Raw genomic sequence first — 10000 nt, 5'->3', positions numbered from 1 at the left:
GTACTCTATATAGCCATGTTATTACCTCATACCCCTCCACATCCACTCTGTACTGGTACTCTATATAGCCATGTTATTACCTCATACCCCTCCACATCCACTCTGTACTGGTACTCTATATAGCCATGTTATTACCTCATACCCCTCCACATCCACTCTGTACTGGTACTCTATATAGCCATGTTATTACCTCATACCCCTCCACATCCACTCTGTACTGGTACTCTATATAGCCATGTTATTACCTCATACCCCTCCACATCCACTCTGTACTGGTACTCTATATAGCCATGTTATTACCTCATACCCCTCCACATCCACTCTGTACTGGTACTCTATATAGCCATGTTATTACCTCATACCCCTCCACATCCACTCTGTACTGGTACTCTATATAGCCATGTTATTACCTCATACCCCTCCACATCCACTCTGTACTGGTACTCTATATAGCCATGTTATTACCTCATACCCCTCCACATCCACTCTGTACTGGTACTCTATATAGCCATGTTATTACCTCATACCCCTCCACATCCACTCTGTACTGGTACTCTATATAGCCATGTTATTACCTCATACCCCTCCACATCCACTCTGTACTGGTACTCTATATAGCCATGTTATTACCTCATACCCCTCCACATCCACTCTGTACTGGTACTTTATAGCCATGTTATTACCTCCATTCCACATCCACTCTGTACTGGTACTCTATATAGCCATGTTATTACCTCATACCCCTCCACATCCACTCTGTACTGGTACTCTATATAGCCATGTTATTACCTCATACCCCTCCACATCCACTCTGTACTGGTACTCTATATAGCCATGTTATTACCTCATACCCCTCCACATCCACTCTGTACTGGTACTCTATATAGCCATGTTATTACCTCATACCCCTCCACATCCACTCTGTACTGGTACTCTATATAGCCATGTTATTACCTCATACCCCTGCACATCGACTCAGTACAGGTACTCTATATAGCCATGTTATTACCTCATACCCCTCCACATCCACTCTGTACTGGTACTCTATATAGCCATGTTATTACCTCATACCCCTCCACATCCACTCTGTACTGGTACTCTATATAGCCATGTTATTACCTCATACCCCTCCACATCCACTCTGTACTGGTACTCTATATAGCCATGTTATTACCTCATACCCCTCCACATCCACTCTGTACTGGTACTCTATATAGCCATGTTATTACCTCATACCCCTCCACATCCACTCTGTACTGGTACTCTATATAGCCATGTTATTACCTCATACCCCTGCACATCGACTCAGTACAGGTACTCTATATAGCCATGTTATTACCTCATACCCCTCCACATCCACTCTGTACTGGTACTCTATATAGCCATGTTATTACCTCATACCCCTCCACATCCACTCTGTACTGGTACTCTATATAGCCATGTTATTACCTCATACCCCTGCACATCGACTCAGTACAGGTACTGTATAAATCAATCTACACAGAATACCCCATAATGACAAAGCAAAAACAGGTTTTTAGATATTTTTTTGCAAATGTATAAAAATAAAAAAACTATCACATTTACATAATTATTCAGACCCTTTACTCAGTACTTTGTTGAAAAACCTTTAGCAGCGATTACAGCCTCCAGTCTTCTTGGGTATGACGCTATAAGCTTGGCACACCTGTATTTGGGGAGTTTCTCCCATTCTTCTCTGCAGATCCTCTCAAGCTCTGTCAGGTTGGATGGGAAGCGTCGCTGGACAGCTATTTTCAGGTCTCTTCAGAGATGTTCGATGGGGTTCAAGTCCAGGCTCTGGCTGGGCCACTCAAGGACATTCAGAGACTTGTCCTGAAGCCACTCCTGCGTTGTCTTGGCTGTGTGCTTAGGGTCGTTGTTCTGTTGGAAGGTGAACCTTCTCCCCAGTCTGAGGTCCTGAGCGCTCTGGAGCAGGTTTTCATCAAGGATCTCTCTGTCATGTGCTTTTTACTGAGGAGTGGATTCCATCTGGTCACTCTACCGTAAAGACCTGATTGGTGGAGTTATGCAGAGTTGGGAGAACCTTCCAGCAGGACCACCATCTCCACAGAGGAACTCTGCAGCTCTGTCAGAGTGACCATAGGGTTCTTGGACACCTTCCTGACCAAGGCCCTTTTCCCCTTGATTGCTCAGTTTGGCCAGCTCTAGAAAGAGTCTTGGTTACAAACGTATTCCATTTATGAATGATGGAGGCCACTTTGTTCTTGGGGACCTTCAATGCTGCAGAAATGTTTTGGTACCCTTCCCCAGATCTGTGCCTCAACACATTCCTGTCTCTGAGCTCTAAGGACAATTCCTTCGACCTCATGGCTTGGTTTATCCTCTGACATGAACTGTCAACTGTGGGACCTTATATAGACAGGTGTCTGCCTTTCTAAATCATGTCCAATCAATGTAATTTACCACAGGTAGACTCCAGTCAAGTTGTAGAAACACCTCAACGATGATCAATGGAAAAAGGATGCACCTGAGCTCAATTTCAAGTCTCATAGCAAAATATCTGTAAATAAGGTATTTCTGTTTATACATTTGCAATTATGGGGTAGTGTGTGTAGATTGCTGATTCATATTTTTTTAGAGTAAAGCTCTAATGTAACAAAATATGGAAAAGGGGTCAAGGGATCGAATACTTTCCGAATGCACTGTAGGTTAGCGTGAGCCACAGTGTTAGAATGGGACGTCATCGTGAACAGGGGGAGGGAGGGATGTAATGACAGACTACAAACAGAGAGAGAGAGAACCGACAGAACCGAGAGAAAACAGAGAGCCGAGAGAGAACAGAATAAGAGAGGAAAGATACATATTTGTTTCGTGTGTGTTTGTGGGCAATTTCTGCTTATTTCACTTTTGTGTTTATTGTTTATTTCACTTGCCCCAACTATGTAAACATACGTTTCCCATGCCAATAAATCCCGTTTGAATTGAGAAATGGAGAGAGAGAGAGCGAGAGAGAGAGAGATATGGGGGTCTTAGCTAAGCCAACAGCTCAGTTGGAGAGTTGCTGAGAATGCTGTTTGACAGGGGTCTCTCTCGCTCTCTCTTCTATGAGGCCATTTTAGGAGCTGCTGAGTGCCAGGCCTCCTGACACTGACAACACAGAAAGACAACAGGAACATAGCTAGCAGCTAAGGCTTCTCGCTCCATTATCATTCTCTCCCTCACAGAGACACAGCTAAGGCTTCTCTCTCCATTATCATTCTCACAGAGACACAGCTAAGGCTTCGCTCTCCATTATCATTCTCTCCCTCACAGAGACACAGCTAAGGCTTCTCTCTCCATTATCATTCTCTCCCTCACAGAGACACAGCTAAGGCTTCGGTCTCCATTATCATTCTCTCCCTCACAGAGACACAGCTAAGGCTTCTCTCTCCATTATCATTATCTCTCTCACAGAGACACAGCCAAGGCTTCTCTCTCCATTATCATTCTGACAGAGACACAGCTAAGGCTTCTCTCTCCATTATCATTCAAACCCTCACAGAGACACAGCTAAGGCTTCTCTCTCCATTATCATTCTCTCTCTCACAGAGACACAGCCAAGGCTTCTCTCTCCATTATCATTCTCTCCCTCACAGAGACACAGCCAAGGCTTCTCTCTCCATTATCATTCTCACAGAGACACAGCTAAGGCTTCTCTCTCCATTATCATTCTCACAGAGACACAGCTAAGGCTTCTCCCACCCCATTATCATTCTCACAGAGACACAGCTAAGGCTTCTCCCACCCCATTATCATTCTCACAGAGACACAGCTAAGGCTTCTCCCACCCCATTATCATTCTCACAGAGACACAGCTAAGTACCTCTGGTGAATGGTGTCTCTCTCTCTTTCAGCTAAGAGTTATGTATAGCAGGTCAGCTTGCCTTCACTCCCATCTCTTTCTCTTCGTTATGTATTCCTTGCTTGGCCTCCTCTGCCTGAATAGGGTGTTTAAGAGAGAAACAGTGTGAAAAAAGTTGTTCCCAAGGCCAGTACTGATCAGGTTGCTCTAGTGGTGTAGAGGCTGTTTCTGCTCTCCTCCCCTCCTGTGATGTACTGGTATGCCCAACAACGTTAACTCTATCCCTCTTGCTGCCTCAGTCACTCTTTTTACACGTACACGCACACAAACCCCCTCCCACCTCTCTTGCTTGCTCACTCTACTTCCCCCTCCCCCTTCCTCCGCTCTATCGCGCTCTCTTTCTTTCAGTCCTCCCAAATAACTTGACAACAATGGAGGCTGTTCACTGGCTCCTTCTCTTCCCCTGTAGCCTCTCTCTAACCTTCTCTTCCCCTGTAGCCTCTCTCTAACCTTCTCTTCCCCTGTAGCCTCTCTCTAACCTTCTCTTCCCCTGTAGCCTCTCTTCCCCTGTAGCCTCTCTCTAACCTTCTCTTCCCCTGTAGCCTCTCTCTAACCTTCTCTTCCCCTGTAGCCTCTCTCTAACCTTCTCTTCCCCTGTAGCCTCTCTCTAACCTTCTCTCTAACCTCTTCCCCTGTAGCCTCTCTCTAACCTTCTCTTCCCCTGTAGCCTCTCTCCCTTCTCTTCCCCTGTAGCCTCTCTCTTCTCTTCCCCTGTACCTTCTCTTCCCCTGTAGCCTCTCTCTAACCTTCTCTTCCCCTGTAGCCTCTCTCTAACCTTCTCTTCCCCTGTAGCCTCTCTCTAACCTTCTCTTCCCTAACCTTCTCTTCCCCTGTAGCCTCTCTAACCTCCTCTCTCTAACCTTCTCTTCCCCTGTAGCCTCTCTCCTTCTCTTCCCCTGTAACCTTCTCTTCCCCTGTAGCCTCTCTCTAACCTTCTCTTCCCCTGTAGCCTCTCTCTAACCTTCTCCTGTCCCCTGTAGCCTCTCTCTAACCTTCTCTTCCCCTGTAGCCTCTCTCTAACCTTCTCTTCCCCTGTCCTCTCTCTAACCTTCTCTTCCCCTGTAGCCTCTCTCTAACCTTCTCTTCCCCTGTAGCCTCTCTCTAACCTTCTCTTCCCCTGTAGCCTCTCTCTAACCTTCTCTTCCCCTGTAGCCTCTCTCTAACCTTCTCTTCCCCTGTAGCCTCTCTCTAACCTTCTCTTCCCCTGTAGCCTCTCTCTAACCTTCTCTTCCCCTGTAGCCTCTCTCTAACCTTCTCTTCCCCTTCCCCTGTAGCCTCTCTCTAACCTTCTCTTCCCCTGTAGCCTCTCTCCTAACCTTCTCTTCCCTTCCCCTGTAGCCTCCCCTTCTCTTCCCCTGTAGCCTCTCTCTAACCTTCTCTTCCCCTGTAGCCTCTCTCTAACCTTCTCGTCCCCTGTAGCCTCTCTCTAACCTTCTCTTCCCCTGTAGCCTCCCTAACCTTCTCTTCCCCTGTAGCCTCTCTCTAACCTTCTCTTCCCCTGTAGCCTCTCTCTAACCTTCTCTTCCCCTGTCCCTCTCTAGCCTTCTCTTCCCCTAACCTTCTCTAACCTTCTCTTCCCCTGTAGCCTCTCTCTAACCTTCTCTTCTTCCCCTGTAGCCTCTCTCTAACCTTCTCTTCCCCTGTAGCCTCTCTCTAACCTTCTCTTCCCCTGTAGCCTCTCTCTAACCTTCTCTTCCCCTGTAGCCTCTCTCTAACCTTCTCTTCCCCTGTAACCTTCCTCTCCTCTAACCTTCTCTTCCCCTGTAGCCTCTCTCTCTTCCCCTGTAGCCTCTCTCTAACCTTCTCTTCCCCTGTAGCCTCTCCCCCTGTAACCTTCTCTAGCCTCTCTCTACCTTCTCTTCCCCTGTAGCCTCTCTCTAACCTTCTCTTCCCCTGTAGCCTCTCTCTAACCTTCTCGTCCCCTGTAGCCTCTCTCTAAGCCTTCTCTAACCTTCTCTTCCCCTGTAGCCTCTCTCTAACCTTCTCTTCCCCTGTAGCCTCTCCCCAACCTTCTCTCTTCCCTCTTCCTTCTCCCCCTGTAGCCTCTCTCTAACCTTCTCTTCCCCTGTAGCCTCTCTCTCCCCTAACCTTCTCTTCCCCTGTAGCCTCTCTCTAACCTTCTCTTCCCCTGTAACCTCTCTCTAACCCTCTTCCCCTCTTCCCCTTCTCTTCCCCTGTAGCCTCTCTCTAACCTTCTCTTCCCCTGTAGCCTCTCTCTAACCTTCTCTTCCCCTGTAGCCTCTCTCTAACCTTCTCTCTCTTCCCCTGTAGCCTCTCTCTAACCTTCTCTTCCCCTGTAGCCTCTCTCCTAACCTTCTCTTCCTCTCTCTAACCTTCTCTTTCCCCTGTAGCCTCTCTCTAACCTTTCTCTTCCCCTGTAGCCTCTAACCTTCTCTTCCCCTGTAAACCTTCTCTTCCCCTGTAGCCTCTCTCTAACCTTCTCTTCCCCTGTAGCCTCTCTCTAACCTCTCTTCCCCTGTAGCCTCTCTCTAACCTTCTCTTCCCCTGTAAACCTTCTCTTCCCCTGTAGCCTCTCTCTAACCTTCTCTTCCCCTGTAGCCTCTCCCCAACCTTCTCTTCCCCTGTAGCCTCTTCTAACCTTCTCTTCCCCTGTCTAGCCTCTCTCTAACCTTCTCTTCCCCTGTATCTCTCTAACCTTTCTCGTCCCTGTAGCCTCTCCCCAACCTTTCCCCCTGTAAACCTTCTCTTCCCCTGTTAGCCTCTTTCTACAACCTTCTCTTCCCCTGTAGCCTCTGTAGCCTCTCTCTAACCTTCTCGTCCCCTGTAGCCTCTCCCCAACCTTCTCTTCCCCTGTAGCCTCTCTCTAACCTTCTCTTCCCCTGTAGCCTCTCTCTATTACCTTCTCTTCCCCCTGTAGCCTGACTATCCTTCTCTTCCCCTGTAGCCTCTCTCTAACCTTCTCTTCCCCTGTAGCCTCTCTCTAACCTTCTCTTCCCCTGTAGCCTCTCTCTAACCTTCTCTTCCCCTGTAGCCTCTCTCTAACCTTCTCTTCCCCTGTCTCTCTCTCCTTCTCTTCCCTCCAGCCTCTCTCTAACCTTCTCTTCCCTGTCTCTCTCTCTAACCTTCTCTTCCCCTGTCTCTCTCTAACCTTCTCTTCCCCTGTAGCCTCTCTCTAACCTTCTCGTCCCCTGTAGCCTCTCTCTAACCTTCTCGTCCCCTGTAGCCTCTCTCTAACCTTCTCGTCCCCTGTAGCCTCTCTCTAACCTTCTCGTCCCCTGTAGCCTCTCCCCAACCTTCTCTTCCCAGATAGCCCCTCTTTCTCTCCCCTTTCTCTGAAATAAACAATACAAATTAATATTACACTCACAGAATTTCCAAAAGAAAAAATGTCTATTTACAGTGTTGTGATGTGCAGAAGATAAGTGATGGCTTATTTTTTTTCAAACTTATTTTGTACATAATGTTGCTGTAACCGAAAATAACTACTGGACATCAGGACTGCGATTACTCACCACGGACTGACAGAATCTGTTTCATCCCATTAACCTCTCTCTCTCTCTCTCTCTCTCTCTCTCTCTCTCTCTCTCTCTCTCTCTCTCTCTCTCTCTCTCTCTAAAATGTTGTTCATTTAATCTGATTGTCATAAGGTGGCATGACTTCGTCCACACAGGGTATCTGAACACACAAAATACAGTTGGATGATTTTCATTACATTTTGGGTGTTTTCTTTAACTTTTGTACACTTGTGGTGTCAAAAATGACCGGTCATTAGAAATAAAAGGGTGAGACTACAATTAATGTATAAAATTGATGTTCAGGCACATGCCCATTCATCAGATGGACACCCTTCCTCTCCCAGACCCCCAGATGTAAGTGTGTTTGAGCACACACACACACACACACACCTCACTCCCCTTCTTGGCTACCATGGCAACCCCCACAGTAACCACACCTGTTGGCATTCTAACAATCACAACATTGTTTCAATAATATATAGAACTTTTCTCGCAGCTCTGGTATATAAAGCTTGAGGCCTTGCTCACTATTCATTCTGTGGCAGCACAATGACCAAACAATATACTGTATGTGAGGCTCTTGATCATATCTTAGATCATGACACTGGTGAGGAGGAGAGAGGCCAGGAAACTGAGAGTGAAGATGCATTAGAGGATAATTAGTCTGTGATAAATAGCACAATATGTTTCATCTGAGTATTTGTTATAGTCAAAATAATCCATACATGATGCTTTTTAAAATTTAAAATTAAAAATTTAAAAAAAAAAACGAGTTGCATGAGCTCAGGTCAATGAGGCCTACAGGCCATAAATAGCACATAGAAGTTCAAAACTTGTAAAAACTTGATAAAAAAAGATCTAGCACAACATTAGGCGATAATATATGTATTATTATGGATTTATAATCAGCTAAAATGGGGCGGTCATTTTGGACCGGGAAGACAGAATGAATTAACATGAAATGAACACAACAGGAGGGTTAATGAGTCTGACGAGAACAATACACTGCTTTCTCAGGAACAGGCCCAGATCCCCGTGATTTTGTGAAGAGGAGGCAGAGAAAAAGGGGCCGGAGGGCAGGACTATCAAATAAACCGACCACTTCCTTCCATTCTGCTAGCAAACGTGCAATCTTCGGACGATACAATAGATGACCTACGCGGAGGATTAAACCACCAACAAGACACTCAAAATTGTAATATCTTGCGTGCTTTAAAAAATATATTTATTTATTTATTTATTTCACCTTTATTTAACCAGGTAGGCCAGTTGAGAACCAGTTCTCATTTACAACTGCGACCTGGCCAAGAAAAAGCAAAGCAGTGCAACAAAAACAACAGAGTTACACATCAACAAACGTACAGTTACACTGAAAAATCTATGTACAGTGTGTGCAAATGTAGAAGAGTAGGGAGGTAGACTATAAATAGGCCATAGAGGTGAAATAATTACAATTTAGCATTAACACTGGAGTGATAGATGTGCAGGTGATGATGTGCAAGTAGAGATACTGGGGAGCAAAAGAGCAAGAGGTAAAGTAATAATATGGGGATGATGTAGCTGGATGGGCTATTTACAGATTGGCTGTGTACAGGGACAGTGATCGGTAAGCTGCTCAGACAGCTGATGCTTGAAGTTAGTGAGGGAGATATAAGTCACCAGCTTCAGTGATTTTTGCAATTCGTTCCAGTCATTGGCAGCAGAAAATTGGAAGGAAAGGCAGCCAAAGGAGGTGTTGGCTTTGGGGATGACCAGTGTAATACACCTGCTGGAGCGCGTGCTACAGGATGGTGTTGCTATGGTGACCAGTGAGCTGAGAGGCGGGGCTTTACCGAGCAAATCCATAGATGACCTGGAGCTAGTGGGTTTTGCAATGTATATGTAGTGAGGGCCAGCCAATGAGAGCATACAGGTCGCAGTGGTGGGTAGTATATGGGGATTTGGTGATAAAACAGATGGCACTGTGATAGCAAACTGGATGTAGTCTAAGTAGAGTGTTGGGGGCTATTTTTGTAAATGGCATTGCCAAAGATCGGTAGAATAGTCAGTTTTACGAGGGTATGTTTGGCGGCATGAGTGAAGGAGGCTTTGTTTGCGAAATAGGAAGCCAATTCTAGATTTAATTTTGGATTGGAGATGTGAGTCTGGAAGGAGAGTTTACAGTCTAACCAGACACCTAGGTATTTGTCCACATATTCTAGGTCAGAACCGTCCAGAGTAGTGATGCTAGTCGGGCGGGAGGGTGCAGGCAGCAATCAGTTGAAGAGCATGCATTTGGTTTTACTAGCATTTAAAAGCAGTTGGAGGCCAAGGAAGTAGTGATGTATGGCGTTGAAGCTCGTTTGGAGGTTAGTTAACACAGTGTCCAAAGAAGGGCCCGATGCATACAGAATGCAGGGTAGGTAACAACACATCCGCCACAGTGATCCTCAAACAGGGGCCCCTTAGGGGTGCCTGCTCAGTCCCCTCCTGTACTCCCTGTTCACCCATGACTGCACAGCCAGGCACGACTCCAAAACCATCATTAAGTTTGGCGATGACACAACAGCGGTAGGCCTGATCACCGACAACGACGAGACTGCCTATATGGAGGAGGTTAAAGACCTGGCCGTGTGGTGCCAGGACAACAACCTCTCCCTCA

General features: G+C 46.3%; 1 protein-coding gene across 4 annotated transcripts in view; it reads right to left on the bottom strand.

The window, feature by feature from the left end:
* LOC112249640 (protein FAM214B) overlaps positions 1 to 10000 on the bottom strand; it is a 49149-nt gene that overhangs the window by 19214 nt on the left and 19935 nt on the right. Inside the window, exon 2 of one of the 4 annotated variants that reach the window (XM_042320265.1) lies at positions 3845 to 3959. The exons of 2 other annotated variants lie outside the window; for them this stretch is intronic. The gene's annotated coding sequence lies outside the window, so the exon portion shown is untranslated. Of the gene's footprint in view, positions 1 to 3844; positions 4364 to 10000 lie in introns of those variants that run through there. One more of the 4 variants, XM_042320264.1, reaches the window with a different exon arrangement.

The sequence above is a fragment of the Oncorhynchus tshawytscha genome, linkage group LG04, assembly GCF_018296145.1.
Source record: "Oncorhynchus tshawytscha isolate Ot180627B linkage group LG04, Otsh_v2.0, whole genome shotgun sequence".
Taxonomy (NCBI): domain Eukaryota; kingdom Metazoa; phylum Chordata; class Actinopteri; order Salmoniformes; family Salmonidae; genus Oncorhynchus; species Oncorhynchus tshawytscha.
Note: the sequence above shows the minus strand (reverse complement) of the source record. Positions and strands in the feature narration are given on the sequence as shown.